The sequence below is a fragment of the Odontesthes bonariensis genome, chromosome 11 (assembly GCF_027942865.1).
Source record: "Odontesthes bonariensis isolate fOdoBon6 chromosome 11, fOdoBon6.hap1, whole genome shotgun sequence".
Taxonomy (NCBI): domain Eukaryota; kingdom Metazoa; phylum Chordata; class Actinopteri; order Atheriniformes; family Atherinopsidae; genus Odontesthes; species Odontesthes bonariensis.
In genome coordinates, this window is record NC_134516.1 from 17560129 (window position 1) to 17579316 (window position 19188).

The 19188-nt window shown below is 41.2% G+C and overlaps 3 non-coding genes across 3 annotated transcripts; all 3 read left to right on the forward strand.

The window, feature by feature from the left end:
- The first annotated feature begins 433 nt into the window (after positions 1–433).
- Positions 434–515, forward strand: trnas-aga (transfer RNA serine (anticodon AGA)). Its single transcript has one exon. It is a non-coding gene; the product is annotated as a tRNA-Ser (tRNA).
- A 607-nt stretch (positions 516–1122) lies between these two features.
- Positions 1123–1204, forward strand: trnas-aga (transfer RNA serine (anticodon AGA)). Its single transcript has one exon. It is a non-coding gene; the product is annotated as a tRNA-Ser (tRNA).
- A 294-nt stretch (positions 1205–1498) lies between these two features.
- trnas-aga (transfer RNA serine (anticodon AGA)) lies at positions 1499–1580 on the forward strand. The gene has a single exon. It is a non-coding gene; the product is annotated as a tRNA-Ser (tRNA).
- The last annotated feature ends 17608 nt before the right edge of the window (positions 1581–19188 follow it).

The following is a 19188-nucleotide window of genomic DNA, read 5'->3' on the forward strand; positions in this document are numbered from 1 at the left end:
TGGTCTGGAGCAGGCTAGCTTCACAGAATAAATCTCCATGGTAACTTACGTCTGAACATATCCCACTTCCCTCTATCCCACTTTTGTGCAACCGGATCACGGATAAGTTGATCCAGGATCGCCAACATATCCCGGCTTAATCCCTTATCCTACTTTTGTGCAACGGGCCCCTGGAAAGAAGCACAAGTTCCTAAGACAATTTGATTGAACAAAACAAAGGGCAGACGTGTCGTTGATCACATGAACTACTGCACAGATTGATCTCTGAAGAGACAGCTCCTTCCTCGGACCCATTTCGGAGACTGACCAATTCAAACAAAAAATAATCTTTTTCTTGATATCCATAACTTAGGTCTGTCTCCGGAGTTGAAGTCCTTCATGAAAATGATGATTTGTAACCGTTGAATGTCAAAGGTGAACACACATGTATGTCGTTGTCGTGGCCGAGATATTAAGGCGATGGATTAGAAATCCATTGGGGTCTCCCCGCGCAGGTTCGAGTCCTGCCGACAACGATAACATTATTGACTCAGGGTTGCTGAAAGTTAACCTGGAAAGAAGCACAAGTTCCTTGGACCATTCATTTCAACAAAACTATGGCCAGACGTGTCATTGATCACATGAACTCCTGCACAGATTGATCTCTGAAGACACAGCTCCTTGCTAGGACCCGTTCTGAATACTGACCAATTCTAACAAACAAAAAATAAGCTTTTTCTTGATATCCATAACTTAGGTCTGTCTCAGGAGTTGAAGTCCTTCATGAAAATGATGATTTGTAACCGTTGAATGTCAAAGGTGAACACACATGTATGTCGTTGTCGTGGCCGAGAGGTTAAGGCGATGGGTTGCTGAAAGTTAACCTGGAAAGAAGCACAAGTTCCTTGGACCATTTGATTAAACAAAACAAAGGCCAGACGTGTCATTGATCACATGAACTTCTGCAAAGATTGATCTCTGAAGAGACAGCTCCTTCCTCGGACCCGTTTCGAAGACTGACCATTTCTAACAAACAAAAAATAATCTTTTTCTTGATATCCATAACTTAGGTCTGTCTCTGGAGTTGAAGTCCTTCATGAAAATGATGATTTGTAACTGTTGAATGTCAAAGGAGTATATGTCGTTGTCGTGGCCGAGAGGTTAAGGCGATGGATTAGAAATCCATTGGGGTCTCCCCGCGCAGGTTCGAGTCCTGCCGACAACGATAACTTTATTGACTCAGGGCTGCTGAAAGTTAACCTGGAAAGAAGCACAAGTTCCTTGGACCATTTGATTAAACAAAACAAAGGCCAGACGTGTCATTGATCACATGAACTCCTGCACAGATTGATCTCTGAAGACACAGCTCCTTGCTAGGACCCGTTCTGAATACTGACCAATTCTAACAAACAAAAAATAAGCTTTTTCTTGATATCCATAACTTAGGTCTGTCTCCGGAGTTGAAGTCCTTCATGAAAATGATGATTTGTAACCGTTGAATGTCAAAGGAGTATATGTCGTTGTCATGGCCGAGAGGTTAAGGCGATGGATTAGAAATCCATTGGGGTCTCCCCGCGCAGGTTCGAGTCCTGCCGACAACGATAACATTATTGACTAAGGGTTGCTAAAAGTTAACCTGGAAAGAAGCACAAGTTCCTTGGACCATTTGATTAAACAAAACTATGGCCAGACGTGTCGTTGATCACATGAACTTCTGCACAGATTGATCTCTGAAGAGACAGCTCCTTCCTCGGACCCATTTCGAAGACTGACAATTTCTAACAAACAAAAAACAATCTTTTTCTTGATCACCACAACTTAGGTCTGTCTCAGGAGTTGAAGTCCTTCATGAAAATGATAATCTGTAACCGTTGAATGTCAAAGGTGAACACGAATGTATGTCGTTGTCGTGGCCGAGAGGTTAAGACGATGGATTAGAAATCCATTGGGGTCTCCCCGCGCATGTTCGAGTCCTGCTGACAATGATAACATTATTGACTCAGGGTTGCTGAAAGTTAACCTGGAAAGAAGCACAAGTTCCTTGGACCATTTGATTAGACAAAACAAAGGCCAGACGTGTCGTTGATCACATGAACTTCTGCACAGATTGATCTCTGAAGATGGGACCAAGTCACACATGTACAAGTCCCAAGTCATTTTTTCTTGGGCAAGTCAAGTGAAGTCCTGTAACAGGTCAAGTCAAGTCCAAGTCAAGTCACCTTATTATTGCAATTTTACCCACAGAACCTGATCTTAATAAAGTGAAAAGACAAGATATAAGTAACTGTCAGTAAACATCATTGTCCAATGTGTCCAACCTGTCTAAAAAATATGACAATAATTTGGATTTGGATTGTAGTTATTGGTCATCAGTAAAATACATAATGGAATCAAACAAAACAGAAATGACTCAATAAAATTATTTATTGTTGGCTTTCAATCTAAACAGGGTCACTTCTGCCTCACTTCTGCCACTAGTTTAGTCTTTTATTTGCCTAACAAGAAAAAAGGCAAACATAAAATCATCTGAAAGTAAAAACATACTACAGTATAGAGCATCAGAAACATCAGTATGTTTGATCTGTATCATCTTGAGACACAGAGAGCTCTAAACACACAACAAAAAACAGATTCTTAACTTATTGTTCTTAGAAAAATGTCATGTCTGTGGGTTTTTGCAACGTTTTTAGTGTCTGTTTAAGTTCTTAGTTTTACCATGTTTTAGTTTTTCATGTCTTAGTTTTGTTAAGTTTTAGCATTAGGTCTTGTTTTTAGTTTTTGCCATGCTATGCCACCTCAGTCTTTCTCCTGCCCTGCCATCAGCTTCACTTCCCTCACCTGTGTTTACCCCATCAGCTGCACTCACCAATCACCCTCCACAGTATTTAGTTTCCAGATTTCCCCATGCACGGGGTCAGATCCTTGCACATTCACGCCACGTCTTCATGCCGAACCAAGCTAAGTGTTTTCATCTGACCAAACATGGACGCGGCGGACTTCGAGGCATTCTGGGAGCTGGCCGGTAAACTCTGGAGCTGCTCAGCACGGGACAGCAGCTCTTGGTCAAGGTGTCTAATGAACTCCTGGATTTTTTTTGAGAAAGCAGGTTCTCGAGACTTGGGCTGTGAACACATTACACATCTGGGATGAGGCGAGGAATGTACAGCGTGCTGCGGTGGTGGACATTTTCGGCATGGAGCCGGAAAAAGTAGCCGCGCTGTACACTTCCGTCTTTTGCTGTCAATGTTGAAATTATGAAAGCCGAAGACGATGACTCTCGGTATCCCTCCCGCTGACATGCTGATGCGTATCTGATATGAGAGGGCGGGTCTCTCCAATAAACACATAAGGTACGAGAGGGCATGACTGATTGACAGGGTAGCGATCCAATCATGACGCCATTCAGCCTGCGCTCCTACCGGGTAATCGATATTGTTTTTTAAATTAATTTATTAATTTTATATTCAAACTGAAAACATGAACTGAATAACACTCAAATAATTCAAGTCATCTTGTCTCAAGTCAAGTCAAGTCAAGTCCCGAGTCTTTAACTTTCAAGTCCGAGTCAAGTCTCAAGTCTTTTATTTTTTGTCAAGTCACAAGTCATCAAAACAGAGACTCGAGTCGACTCGAGTCCCCATCTCTGACACTTTCCCTCAGCTCTGTGTGCAGCTGCTCTGTGTTTGTTTTTTTTTAATGAGGGGGGGGGGGGGGGGGCAGCCTCTGTTACAGTTGAATTTACACACTTTTTAAAATTTTCATTCACAGAATGCATGCGTATCCAGTTTTTCGCCGCCAGTCAGCCAGTTCAACCAGTTCAACCAGACTGCTCATGGCGCCATCGGAGGAGGCAAAGAGCTTTGGCAATGTCAGGTCTGGAAGAGCTAAACCCAAAGAGGAGGTGCTGGCAGAGGCCAGCAGCTTTGTCACTGGCCATGGTGGAGACCAAACTGATGACTTTTTAGTACTGGCTCACTGCCAGCTTCAGTTTGGTATGTACCAAGGCCAGAGATTTAGATGGCTCCTGGAGAACAGTCTTGGCTATGCAATATATTTAGTGCATAGTATTTCAAATGAAAGAGCACAAGAAACCCCTCTATCCCAAAATAAACAGCTGTTCCTGCAGTACACTTCCCAAATCAGAGAGATGACAGAGGAACTGGAGAAATTTAGGAAGAAGCAGGGCATGCAGGCAAGAGCACGGGAAACTGGAGACTCGGGCTGTTTGATGGTGGAGTTTGGAGATTTCAAGGGCCGCTCCATGAAGGAGGTTTATGAGGAGCAGAGCAGGGAGGCCCAGGCCCTCATTAAGTACCTGCTTAGAGCAGATGCCCGGCCCAACACCAACATGGCCTTGTTCAAGGCATATGTCTTGAAGAGACAGACACCTGCCTCCACTTCCTCTGCACCTCCACCTGCAGACTCCACTTCCCCTGCACCTCCACCTGCAGACTCCACTTCCCCTGCACCTCCACCTGCAGCCTCCACCTCCTCTGGAATCCAAACTGGCCCATGGAAAACTGCCACTGTGAAAGCGCTGCTGGCACGGAGCAAACATTTGTCTCCCTCACAGCTGGCAAAAAAGCTGACATCACCAGCCGAACCCTGTGAGTAGCAGTTTGAATTTTCTCTCCATCATTTCTACATGTGTAGCTTTACCATTTTACAGACTTGTAAAACGCAGACCCTCCACTTTTTTCAGCTCCAGCACCACAGTGCCCCTTATGGCCCTGTCACACTGTTGCGTATGGCACTAGCGTATGAAAATTATCACTCATACGCTGGTATACGCTGACATACGCCAGGGGAACGTTAGGCATAGGTTGTATACGTTTCAAGCACGCTGGCATACGTTGGCATACGCTAGAGGTACGATATAGGTACGTTACTGATAGGTCGAGAACGCTGGACATAAATTGCCATATGTTGGCATGAAGGTGTACCGTACAGCTAGCGTTTTTATAGCCTGCGGCAGGCAACCGACGATTCACGGGAGCGGTCAGGAGGAGGAGTTGGGGATCTTGATCGCTCAGAAGCATGTAACTCATCAGCCGCAGGTGCATCAGGCATTTCAGCAGGTTTGGGTGAGAATGATTCTTGTGTTTTTTTGCCTTTTCCTCGGCCCAGGGCCCGGGCAAACGACGATTGCTTCTTGGGAGGCATGATCAAGATGAATGTCTCGAGAGATGTTGTTAGTGCGTCGTCTACTGCAATAATGGAGCAATGTGGAAAGGCTGCTGAGTTAATGGCGTTGGCCCTGGCAACCAATAGCGTCTTCTGCCAACATGGCCGACCTGCCGACCGGAGTCACGTGACTCCTCATTCTCAATAGGCGCGTTGAAACGTACGCTGGGCATGCGCAGTTCATATGCTACTCATACGCTAGTCATTCTTTATTTTCAAGGACTTTTCGTGCGTATGATTAATTTTCATACGCAACTCATACGCTTCTCTCATACGCAACAGTGTGACAGGGCCTTTACCACCACCTTCAAAACCCCTACCGAACACTTGGCCCAACGGCAGCTTTTCCCCTCTGGTAAGTACGCACCATCCTGTGTACATTTGTCTCTGTGTGTTGTTAGCAGCAGGCCTGATGGTTCAAACATTTGTTCTCCAGGCACTTCTGAGGTTGATGATGAGGAACTGGTATCTGCTGCAGAGCAATGTGAAGCACAGCTAAATACAGGTGTGGCATATGACACACATATTATACGAATGTTTAGTGACAACACTAAAAAGTATTATTTTGTGGAAAACTTCTGTGTTTTAATATATTTTTCTTCACAATACAGAATTAAATCAACCGGGATGCATTCTTTGAGTGCACTTCTTCCAAACCTTAAGGATGTACAAAGGTGTCTGTGTATTGTTTTGTGATTTTGCTTCCCCCAGCTCACTTCCACTTAACTCTGCGCACCCATGTGCTCTAATACAATCACCTGAATTTTAATGCCATTTTTCGCAGTTACACTGCATGCTCCTCTCATTCACGCTTCAGCTCCTCTGAGCCCACAGACGGTGGCCATTCGTTGTTCTAACCATTAGAATCAATTAGTAATCGTGGTCTCTTTACTGTGTCTCTGTGCATGTTTCATATCTGTGGGCATCATTAATACTACTGAATTAATTTTGCATCATTTTTCTTGCTCTATTCCATTTAATTGTTACCTTTTTTTAACATCATTTCTTGTATTCACAGCTTCATATTTCTTGCATCAGAAAGTGTACACTGGGTTCTTTGCTTCTTAAAACTATTCCTTCAGTCTCTTTCTGTAGTATTTCTGCACTGCGCCTGTTTGTGCGCTGCATTTATGGCATCTTACTATCAAACGCAACAGTCAATCTAATATTGTTTTGCTGCCTGCTTGCCTCGTTTCTCCTTCATCAGCTCTTGCACCCACTGTGCATCTCGAGGCCGGTGCCGATCCTCCACCAGCAGCGATACCAGGTCTGGTTCTTCATCAGCCACCGGCTGAGCTTCCCAGTCACTGGAAGAGTCAGCTTCCACCTTTCCAGCAGGAGTGGATTCGGCGCACATTGTTCAAGGCCAACCCACGAACCGGCAAGCCGGAGCTGGTGGCTCCGCTGAAGCTTTGGTGGCATCCTCCTCAGCCCCCCCTCATCCACAGCCAGCCTCCCGCCTCACCCGACCAGTTCTTCTGTCGGCCAGTCTTCTTGTGGATGCCCCAGAAGATGTGGCTGTTTCCTCTCGTCTGTGTCCGTCCAGCCTGTGGCAAGCGCAGACTAACAGCAGCAGGGCTGTACCAAACGGTGCGCAAGGTGTTGGACATTGACGGGTGGTATGACCTTGCCACTGAGTACCTGGAGTGCAAAGGCTGCTCTAAAAAGTATCCTGCTTGGTTCGAGGACATCTTAGGCCAGCTGGATATGGGCCGCCGCAGCCAGTTTCCAGCTTTGCTTACATACAGGTCATTCATAATGAATGTTAACCATTATGAGGTGCTTGCATTTGAGTTGTTCTTGACATTACACTCTTTCCTTCCCTTAGATACTCATGTGACATCTGGGTGCTGAGGATGAAGAGGGAGAGGACGATGGGCAACAGTGTGACTCAGCTGTACAAAAAGCTGCTGGAACAACACAGCGAAACATGGATGCAGCGTGTCCTGCAGTACCTGACAGCTTGTGAACCATTCACAAGGTCCTCTGTTGTGCCCCTCCCTGCATTCGCTGAGCCTCCCCTCTTACCTGCGCTTCCTAAGCCCAAGTGGCTGTTAGCCGTCTATGCCAGGGATGTTCTTGGGCGACTTCATGAGGTCAAAGCCAAAATAACAAGCATCTTTGGCTCTGTCCTCAAGATGGACTCCACGAAAAAGGTATCACAGCTCTGTTTATATGCAGAATTCTGAGTGTATACATAATGAATACAGATTTTAACTCTTTTTTTTTTCCTAATCTTTATCTTTTCTGAATAGGTCACCAAGAAACTTGCTGGTGCTGCTGCAGGTACAGCTGCCTGGTGCACTAATGTGGGCAACGAGCACGGTCAGTTTCTGTGGGAAAGAAATGTCATGACATGGCCTAATTACATCGTGTGCTTTGTTGTTCTTGAGCCACGTACGCATTGTAGGAAGCAGGGCAGTATAAAAGATTGTCACAAATTGAAGTCAGAGGGAATCTTCGGACATTTCCGAATGCACGTTTCTGTGACGGTATGTTCAAATAAACTTCCCCATGAGAGGCTGACCGATGCGGATTCAACTCCTTTTCTCCACAACAGTTTGGCGTTTGGAGTTGGTGGTAAAATAAAACAGTATCTATCCGCCCAGGCAGGGTTAAAACGCCAATTTTCATCAATTTTTCGTTTGAGGGTTGAGAGAGACGTACCTTTTCAGTTGGAGTTGAGCTGCTAACATGGTTCTATCAGTAACTTTCAGAACAACGCGCTGCCTTGTGGGTTGGTTGTGTGTTGCTAGGCTACGTTGCATTCACTATCTGATCTACCGTAGGAATTTTGAGTTAATTTTGGCAATCTGTGTTTTTCATGGTTTTTCTCTGCTTTTTTGGCTGAACCACAAGTTGGGCCACTCGGGTATTGCTTCTGGGCCGCATGTGGCCCGCGGGCCACCATTTGAATAGCCCTGTTATAAAGTCTCAATTTGTAGAACGTTTTGTTCCGACAGTTTTCAACAACTTGTATGAATGTCTTGTTTTAAACATTGTGTCCTTCCTGGATTTATTTTGGACATTTTATTGCTTCTTATCTCTTCACTGTGATTATTGCATTGGAAAGCTGTTTTCAGTTTATCTAAGTACTTTGGTATCTCTCCTAATCATGTTCATGTTAAAATAACTAGATGAGGTAATAATAATTGCTCTAGTATAAAACTAAACATCAATTATCATATGTAGTTCTTGTACTCTTAAAGTACCGGCCAATGATCACTCAGAGTCTGTAGATAAACGTATTGTTTGGACTGTCCTCGCTCTCAGGCTGAATGAGAGAAGAAGAAGCAGGATTAAGATGAGACAATCTTAGGGTGATAGTATTTTATGAGAACAACTAATAACATTATGGAGCAGCTTGGAGGCTATCAGTTATCTGAAAAAGTGTTTGGAGCTTTTAATCTGTGCGATTCATTATTTACTGTGATGCTGTAGCCTGCGGGCCTCAGCATAAGGAGGAGGAGACAGTGTTGTCTTATTCTCCTCGGTTGCAGTTATGTTGTGTAGAGGTGTCTTATCTTTTTGTGTATCAGGATGTGTCCCTGGAGAAGATTGCGGCCCTACTGGCATGAGGTGCTGTATTTGTGCAGAGGACTGTGTCTGAATAGAGAATTTAACTTCACCTAAAAAACACTGACAGTCCGCGAGAAAGATTGATGCCTGTTTTTCTTCCCTCTCTGCTCTCGCTCTTTGCAGTATGCCTGCCTCTTTTAGCTGTGTTACTGCTTGTTCTTTACTTCCGGTTGCTCGTTTTAAGAAGATACTGAACTCACTCAGCTTCGGCGAAGCCCCTTCCAAACATCCTCCAAACATTCCTCTTTTTTGCATCTCTCTCGTCCAATCTACAAATCTATCAGTCCCCTTTTTTTCTTCTTCCTTTGGGACCTTTTTCTGCCATCTAGTCAAGGTGTCAAATAGTACCGACCCCAAAGAGCCGGGTTCACATGTTTTCCACTCATTGATCATTGTTTGTGACATATTTAGATATTTTTTACACATGTTAGTCAGAATGGGTGAATGGCTCAGTGCCCGAATGGTAGGACTCGTTTCAAGAAGCTTCTACACAGGGTCTAAAACACCTTTGCGCTTGATCGCTGGGGGTCTTTTCCCAGTCCACACACTCGTTTTAATTCACCAATTTCTGAAACACCCTATCTTACTTCCCCCTTTTTCTATTCCAAACCCCAATATGCAAAACCACTTGAGATCTGTGTACTATCACAGTAAAATATCATTCAAGTGGCGACCCACCCCACAGTTTCATGAAACATTAAAAAAAAAACTAGCCCTGTGTCCTTAGGCCGTGTCCTTCTTATGAGGAAACACTTTATTTATTTACGGTCAAACCACCGACGCGGACAATTTTACAGACTCTTCCCATGAGGATAACCATTTAGAAGACAACCTCTCACAGGGTTTCTTTTATTTGTTCGAATTAAACCTATTGCAGGACACTCATGTTCTTTCCCTATGTGAGACTATGTGTTTTTATACTTTACGTGTGATCATTCAATAAAACAAACAAACAGTAAATTTATACTTTGATTTTTACTGATCAGAGGACATCTTAATTCAGACAACTTAATTTAGCTTGTCCAATGTGCAGAAATTTCACATATATTCATATATAAGAGGTTTTCTTTTTTTTCTTTTTTTTTTTCGGGCACCTTGAATTGTCTGAACAAAGGGTCCCCCTCGATCGGCTCCGGCAGTCCTCCCTCGGAGTCAGCCAATCCGGGTGTCACGGCACCAGCTGTTAGCCCGATTCTTTTATTGGAAGCCCAAGAACAAGCTGGAGAAGTCTTAAGTTAAACAAAGTATTTATTGGAGGTCACAAGTCAAGTATCAGCGCTGGACTTGGAGAGACAGAGTTCTCGCATGAAATCCGTCCGACCAAGTCCCATCTCTCTTCAGTCAAAGGCTTCTTCAGTTTGGATGCAAAACGGACCGCTACAGGAAATCTTTCCTGCCCACAGCCATCAGCATCTATAATAACTCCTTGATTTAATTGAGTTACATCAACATTTAATTTCCCTCTGGGATAAATAAAGTATTTTTGAATTGAATTGAAGTGTATTTTATTTGTGCGTGTGCGTGTGTCTGTATGTGGCCTTGGGTTTCACTGCTTTGTTTTATCTGCTTCTTGAGTTGATGTAGGTGTTTAACAGGGCGCCGGCTGAGATCACAAAAACTTTTCTTATAAACGGATTAATCTACCTTTTCCAATCAGAGCGGCTCAGACCTCTAATTATTTAAAATGTTCTAAAATTCACTCCTTTTCTCAGTTTGTTAATATGGTTGAGTGGCATCTCTTTAACTGTAAATAGCATTTTATTTCTATTTCACCCATTCTATCCAATGCTATACTGTTTCATTCACTTATCATTTATCTGCAGGGTTAGAAACTGCTAATCGTGTTGATATATTGTTTCTCTTGTACGGCTCTCTGGTCACTGTGGCTGTTTTTAAATGTGTCATAAAAACAAACCTTATCTTGTCTTGTTATGAATCAGTCTCACTGCAGCTGTAGTTTTCCTCTTTAAGAAAGCTATTGGTGATATCTGACTCCTGTAGCGCCTTTTATAGTTGTGTTTTTGTTAATATCCTAATAACCTAACTTATTTTAAACCTCTCTATAAAGCACTTTGCTGCTTTGTTAAGAGAGCATATTAATTGTTTCATAGATCTGCTGCAGTTAAATAGTTAAATGATTTAGTTAAATAGTTAAATGGTATATGAATATTGATAACTATTAACTCAGAATTGGTGAAAAGAGGCAGAGGAGAACTATTTAGATCAGCTAAATTTTTGAAGTCATGTTAATATGATCTCTAAAACAATAAAGGCTAACCTTTACTGCTTTAAGATGATAACCGATTATAAATTACTAACGTACATATTTACCATGCGTCTCCAATCAGGAATCTCAAACATTATTGCAGAATCACAATCTGGCTTCTTAAAAGGAAGGTCAATCCACAACAATATTGGTAAAGGACCTGATTGAATATAGGGACATGATCAAAGATGATGGCTTCATTCTTTTCCTTGACTTTTATAAAGCCTTTGACTCGGTGGAACACCAATTCTTATTCTCAGTTCTTGAAAGTTTAGGTTTTGGAGCGCACTTCATTCACTTAATTAAAGGTTTATATCAAAACATTAATAGTTGTGTAATTTTACCTAAGGGAACCACAGCTAGATTTAACATTAATGTTTGAATTCCTCAAGGATGTCCCATTTCCCCTTATCTATTTAATTTAGTTGTAGAGATGTTAGCAATCTATCTTAAAAACTGTGTAGACGTTGAGAAATTAGATGTTTTCGGTGCAGAATTAATCATTAGCCAGTTAGCAGATGACACTACTGTTTTCTTAAAAAATGATAAGCAGGTTCCAATTGTAATTGATAGAATTAAATCCTTTTCAGAGGCTTCAGGACTACTGCTTAATTTAAAAAAAATGTGAACTTATAGCCATTCATGACACTTCCCTAAAAGAAAGCATTCCAATTAAATCTGAAGTTAAATACTTGGGAACTATTATAACCAACAACCAAGAATCAACCTTAACTATTGAAAACAAGATTAAAGAAGGTAAATCCAAGCTTAACTCATGGCTCCAGCGAGACCTATCTATTTTAGGACGAATCTATTTATCAAAAATGGAAAGTTTGTCAAGATTAATTTATTCAACCTGCAACACTGCTGTCCCAAATAGTTTAATTAAAACTATAAACCAAATGAACTTGAACTTTATCTGGAGGAACAGGCCACACTACCTACGGAAAAGTCATATGGTCAAAGAAATCAAAGATGGTGGTCTGAAAGTAATTGACTTTGAATGTCTTAACGGAACCCTTAAAATTAATTGGTTAAAATTCTGGATTTAAAATTCTCAATTATTTTGGTATTGTGTCCCAAATTATATATTTAACAAAATAGGTGGTCTAAAACTTGTACTTCTAGCTGATTTCAATATGCATAAACTGCCCATCAAACTATCAGAGTTCCATAAACAAGTGTTACTATACTGGAAAATGCTCTACGTACATAACTACTCGCCGCACTCATCTATCATATGGAATAACAAATTCATACTAAATCGCAATAAATCCTTATTTTACAAATATTGGATGGAGAAGAATATTTGGTCTATTATACACTTAATGGATGCTAATGGTTGCATGTTAAACTACGAACAATTTTGTGCAAAATATCAATTCTTTCCCCCAAAAGCTGAATTGTATAATGCCTTACCAGATTATATAATGCCTTACCAAAACAATTTACTAATCAGTTTAAAAATATAATAACATATCATCCCATATCCCCAAAATTACCCTATCTGTCTATTAATGGAATATCATTCACTGACCCAAAATTCAATAATCACACAATTAGAAGCTGTCTAAACGAAACTTTATTCCCTGGGAAAATAAATAAAAATAACATTCTTTGCAAATTTGGGAAAAAATCTATTGAAAGGTTAAGAACTCTTTATTTAAAACTCCCCATACAACCCAAAGCTAAAGAAACACACTTTAAAATTTTAAATGCAATTTATCCCTCAAAAGAACTACTAAGAAATCGCTTTAATATTGATGACAATAAATGCTCATTCTGTGAGAGTGATGTAGAAACGATAGACCATATCTTTTATGAATGCAACCAAACCAAAACATTTTGGAATTGCTTAGAAAAATGGATCAAATCAAAAATTACACTTCCTGAGTCACGTGACGCGATGCGAGAGGAAGCCACGGAGTAGGGGAGCTCCGCTCGCGTCGTTGCCTTTATCCTTTAAAATATTTACACCAGAGATAATAGCTTCCAGTATACTTGATACTAACTAAAGAAGTTGCAAAAATGTCGAAAAATGCTAAGACTTCGGCTTGTGGAGACATTAAAAGACATTTGCGTTCATGCGGGGCTGACGCCATGATGCAAGACCATGAGGGAGCGGAGGTGCCGCAACAAGCTAACGATATAGCACAGGATATCAGTAACATCTATTCCGCACTAACAAAAATATCTGAAAATCTGACGGGGTTGGCAGAAATACGTCGCACCACCGCGTCGGTAGAGACTAAACTCTCATCCCTAATTACAAGAATGGACGACATGGAGAAGCGCGTGGAGTCTTTGGAAATGACCGAGCAGGAGACGTGGCAAGCTAATCCGCCAGCTAGCAAGTCAGATGTCGGACAGATATGGGATAAACTAGAAGACATGGAGAATCGCTCGCGACGCAATAATGTTCGCTTCGTCGGCTTTCCGGAGGGCAAAGAAGGGGGAGATGTGGTGAAATTTTTGGAGGAGCTGTTGCCAAATTTGCTGAACATGGAAGGGAGACGAGAGATTGAACGGGCTCATCGGATTGCTAGCCAACGATCCACACCAGGTGACAGACCCAGAGCGATACTGGCCAGGTTTTTGAGATCGTCGGACCGGGATGCGGTGTTGCGGGCTGCGAGGAACAAAGGCAAGCTGAGCTGGGAAAACACCACTATTATGCTTTTCCCCGACTACTCCAGAGCTACCCAGATGAAGCGCGACAAGTTCAGGGAATGCAAGAAAAAGCTGCATGATCGTGAAGTACGCTTCAGGATGCTATTCCCGGCTAAACTGAGGATCGAGACCGACGAGGGGGAGAGGGCGTTTGACAGTCCCCGGGAAGCTATGGCTTTCATAGACGCTATGCAGTAAGTGCTGATAACGGAAGTGTTTTCATTCTCATCCCAAGCACCTAAATGTTCAATTAAAGACACTGGTGTAGACTCATTGTTATGGCAGCGACGCGCGTGAGGGGTTACGACAAGTGGAGTCTCGCGGACCAGACACGGACCGTCGGACCTTCGTTGAAGGGACTTTTGTGGGGGTGGAAATGTGCAAAGTTCAGGTTCAGTTGCACACGCTTTGTTTTGTTAGTTTTATGGGGATTGTGTTTAGACACCACCACTGTGTAAGGTCATTGTTTTTGGTGAAGGGTTGTATGTTATTAATGCGCGGGCAGGAATGCCTTCACAAATAGGTTTAATGCGTCTCGCCACTTGGAATGTAAATGGGCTGGGGAACCCGGTTAAGAGAAAAAAGGTTATGATGATGCTTAAGAACAAAAAATATGACGTGGTGTTTCTTCAAGAAACACACATGTCAAAAGAGGAGTCTGAGAAGCTCTGTGCAGGATGGGTTGGACATGTTTTTTACAGCACAGGCTCTAGCCAGAGCAAGGGTGTTATAACCTTAGTAAGTAAACATTTACAGTTTAACTGTCTTAAGCAAATTAAGGATAATTCGGGAAGGATGATAATTGTACTGGCTGAAATACAGTCTCAGAAGCTGATCTTGGCTAACATATATGCACCTAATCTGGATGACCAAACTTTTTTCACTGACCTTGAAAGGAAATTACAAACTGCTGGGAATCATGCTGTTGTTTTGGGAGGGGATTTTAATCTTTTAATGGATCCAGCTCTTGACCACAGTGGGACAGTGTTGCGTAAAGTGCCAAGGGCTGCTATAACATTACAGAGAATTTGCAAATCTTTAGGATTAATAGATATTTGGAGGATCATGAACCCCTCTGGCAGAGACTACACTTTTCTTTCACCAGTACACAAGACCTATAGCCGAATAGATTTTTTCCTAATATCCAAAGCACTCATTTCCTCTGCTATAGGTTGTGAAATAGGGAACATTCTTATTTCTGATCATGCTTGGGTCAGCTTGGACCTTTTACCCCAAAGTGAGAGAAGAAAGTCTTACAGATGGCGTTTGAACTCGTCTCTTCTGCAGGACCCAGTAAATGTTGAGTGGCTAAGGACAGAACTAAATAATTATTTGGAGATTAATTGGCAATCTGTATCATCAGCAGGTGTTGCATGGGAGGCCCTAAAGGCTGTGATCAGGGGACGGATCATCCAACGCACGTCATATCATAAGAAAATTAAAACACGGGAGCTGCTAGAATTGGAAAATGTAATTAAACAGGCCGAAACAGAGTTGAAGCAACATATGACACAAGACGGCATGAGAAAATTGACAAAGTTAAAATATCAGTATAATAACATACTATCCCAGAAGGTTGAATTTAATCTATTTAGGTCTAGACAAACATATTTTGAGTCAGGAGACAAAGCAGGAAAGTTGCTTGCCAGTTATATAAAGCAGAGGGAGTTGTCCTCCACTATTCCTGCTGTTAGGTCGCTGGCTGGAGACCTGCTTACTGCAACTGTAGATATTAATCAGGCATTTAAAGAATTTTATAGTAATCTCTATAGTTCAGCATCTACCTCGTCTGAAGAAGAAATTCATGACTTTATAGTACCACTAGGACTGCCAAAACTGACAGATGAACAAAGGGATTTTCTAGACCTTGATATTACTGTTGAGGAGATTAAAGGGGTAATTAAGGCTTTACCGTCGAGTAAAGCACCTGGGCCCGATGGCTTTACCGGGGAATTCTTTAAGAGCTTTGCAACAGAGTTAGCTTCACCTTTACTAGAGGTCTATAAGGAAGCGCTAGAGGGGGGAGTTCTGCCACCGACTCTGAGACAGGCCCTTATTAGTCTAGTTCCCAAGAAAGGTAAAGATCTGGATGAATGCAAGAATTATCGTCCTATTTCATTAATGCAAATCGATGTTAAGATCATTTCAAAAATTTTAGCAAACCGATTAGATAGCGTAATTACATCACTGATTCATACTGACCAAGTGGGATTCATTCGCGGTCGTAGCTCCTCAGATAATATTAGACGCCTTATTGATGTCATGTGGTCGGTGGCCGACACCCAATCCCCGGTTGCTGCAATATCTCTGGACGCCGAAAAGGCTTTTGATATGGTCGAATGGGGGTATTTATTCAAAATCTTAAAAGAGTTTGGATTTGGTAGCACCTTTATAAGATGGATTCATGTATTATATAAGCACCCAGAAGCAGCAGTGCAGACCAATGGGTTGATTTCAGACTATTTTATGTTGGGAAGAGGAACCAGGCAGGGTTCACCCCTATCCCCTTTGCTTTTCTGTTTAGCCATTGAGCCTCTTGCAGCTGCCATACGTGAGGCGACAGATTTTCCGGGGGTCACTGTGGGTGGGATGGTACATAAACTGATGCTTTACGCCGATGACATCTTATTACTGGTCTCCGATCCTAGCAGATCTGTACCATGTCTTCTTGGAATTATAGACTTATTTTCAAAATTTTCCGGATACAGGGTGAACTGGTCCAAGTCCGAGGCACTCCCCTTAACAGCTTATTGCCCCTCCACTGCCTTCCGTCCAGGTGCATTTCAGTGGCCTCAGCAAGGTATTCTGTATTTGGGTATTCGGTTTCCCAGACAGCTTAAAGATTTGGTTAAAGTCAATTTTGACCCATTATTACAAAAAATTTCTTGTGATGTTGAAAGATGGGCAACTCTTAATTTGTCTATGGCAGGTAAAGTTAACATTTTGAAAATGAACTGTGTTCCCAAACTCAATTATCTTATGCAGTCCCTCCCCTTAGAAATTCCCCACTGTTATTTTAAAAGGTTCGACAGAATATCCAAGATATTTATCTGGAATGGTAGACGGCCCCGTCTGAACCACAGCAAGTTACAGAGACCGGCTGATAAAGGAGGCTTAGGGCTACCAAAGATGTTATTTTACTATTATGCTTTTAATTTAAGGCACTTGGCCCATTGGTCTCTCCCTCTGGAAAGAGCCCCGCCGTGGTATTGTATGGAACAAGCTGTTGTTGCCCCTCTGTCACCCATGCAAGTCTTGTCTACTAAATTAAGTAAAAAAGCAAATACGCATCCAATAATCGGTCATCTTAAATTAATTTGGACAAGGGTTGCCCGTATATTCAAATTTGATCCCTTTCTAAATATCTCTTCAAGTATCTGGTTAAATCCTAAATTACGAATTGGTAAATTTCCCATTTATTGGAAGATATGGCAGGAGAAGGGAGTGGTCACACTGGGGGATCTGTATTGTGATGGTTCATTAAATTCTTTTGGGAAGTTGGTGCGGCGTTTCAGCATCCCTACATCTCACTTTTTCAGGTACCTGCAACTCCGACATATGTTGGGGGCGGTTTTTGGGTCCGCTGCAGCGGTTCCCCACAATGCAGAGCCTCTAGAAAGAATTTTAAAGAGTTATGGGAAAGGACACGAGGCAGCTGTCTATTATTCTATGTTGATTCAGACTCTTGGTAATGGGCCCATTGCAGCTCTACAGAAGACATGGGAAAGGGATCTGAACTTGACATTTAGTGATGAGGATTGGAACAGAATTTGTAGGAATATTAAAGTAGTTTCAAGGGATGCAAGAATACGCCTTATTCAATTCAAAATTATGCATCGTTTTTATTGGACTCCCTCTAGATTATTTAGATTAGGATTATCATCCACTTCGCACTGTTGGCGATGTAAGTCTGAGGAAGGTACTTTAATTCATGTTTTATGGTCATGTCACAAAGTCCAACAATTTTGGACCAATGTTTATGATAATCTATGTGAGATAACAGAGATGCTAATTCCATTTATTCCTAGACTATTTATTTTGAGTGATCATTCAGTTCTGACAGGACAGGATAAACATGTTAAAAGCTTTATCCAGTCTAGTATTATGATTGGCAGACAAATACTTGTCAGGGGATGGAAGACGGAGGGGGTACCCTCTACGCAAGAGTGGGCAGTAGAGATGGCACGAGTTGCAGCTTTTGAAAAAATGTCATATAAACGACTGGGTAGACTGGATATATATGAGGCAAAGTGGAGCAAATATCTAACTTTTAACTTCTATTAAAGGGGTTATATAGTGGAGAGACGCAAGGTTTCAAAAAAGTTGTATAAATATATAACTGTGTTTCTTCTTATTTTTATATGTATTTTATGTTTTTTATTGTTACTTTGATCATGTTGTTTGTTAACAGAATACCTCTTTAATGCAGTGCTCACCTTATTTACTTCTTGTTTTGATTTTACCGCAAATAATTTTCTGTCTATTTTTGTCTTCATTGATACGATTGGTGTAACTATGGCAGTTATGTGAAGGAGCACGGGGGTAGATGTTGGTAACCAGAAAGCGATCAGCACAGATGTTGGTGCTTGTTTAGGGGGGTGGGGGGTCTGTCTGTTTTGTAATTGTTGAATAATGAAAATGGAAATAAAAACTGTTAATCACAAAAAAAAAAAAATTACACTTCCTAAATCTATTTCTAGAGATATGGTAACTTTTGGAGTGTTATTGGAAAACAAAACTATAGAACTTTGTTGTAACCTTATTTTTTGTTTGGCAAAATTTTTTATTCATAAACAAAGAATGCTAAGATCATCCCCAGTCTTTAACATCTTTTTATCTGAATTTCAATTATATTTAAAATCTCTGAAATGTATTGAATCATACGAAGTCCTGACGGAATTTTTGATTGAATTGCCCACCAATGTATGTCAATCCTAATATACGAATCCCTTTGCTGTAAATTTTATTTATTTATTTATTTTTCTTATCAACAATACCTTAATCCCTCTTTGAAATACTATACCTCTACTATGTTATCTACAAGTTATATTGTTGTAATTGCATTACTTGTTTGTATTTTCTTGTTTGTGTTTACCTTGTTTAAATAAAGTTTTAAAAAAAAAGAGATAAAACAAGCGCCGTCCGTGTCAAACGGGAAAAAAGAAAAAAGATGGTTGTGGTCATATAAAAGACTCATACACTGAATAACATGTTGATTATGTTGATATTTCTACAGTCAGCTCAACACTACAGATATCTGTACAATGTTTTGTATGCCATGCTTTTTGTACATTTACATTGAACAATAAAGTTTATTGAGAAAAAAAATGCTGAAGCGGCTTCTTGGTGAGTCCCCTCCACAATTTTTTAAAAAAAAATGTATTTTCCCACATATTCCCACAACTCTATTACACCGCATATAATTTATAGATATTATATATATATATATATATATATACTTTTTTAAAATATTATATTTATTTCAAACATTTAGGTTTACAGTGATGTTA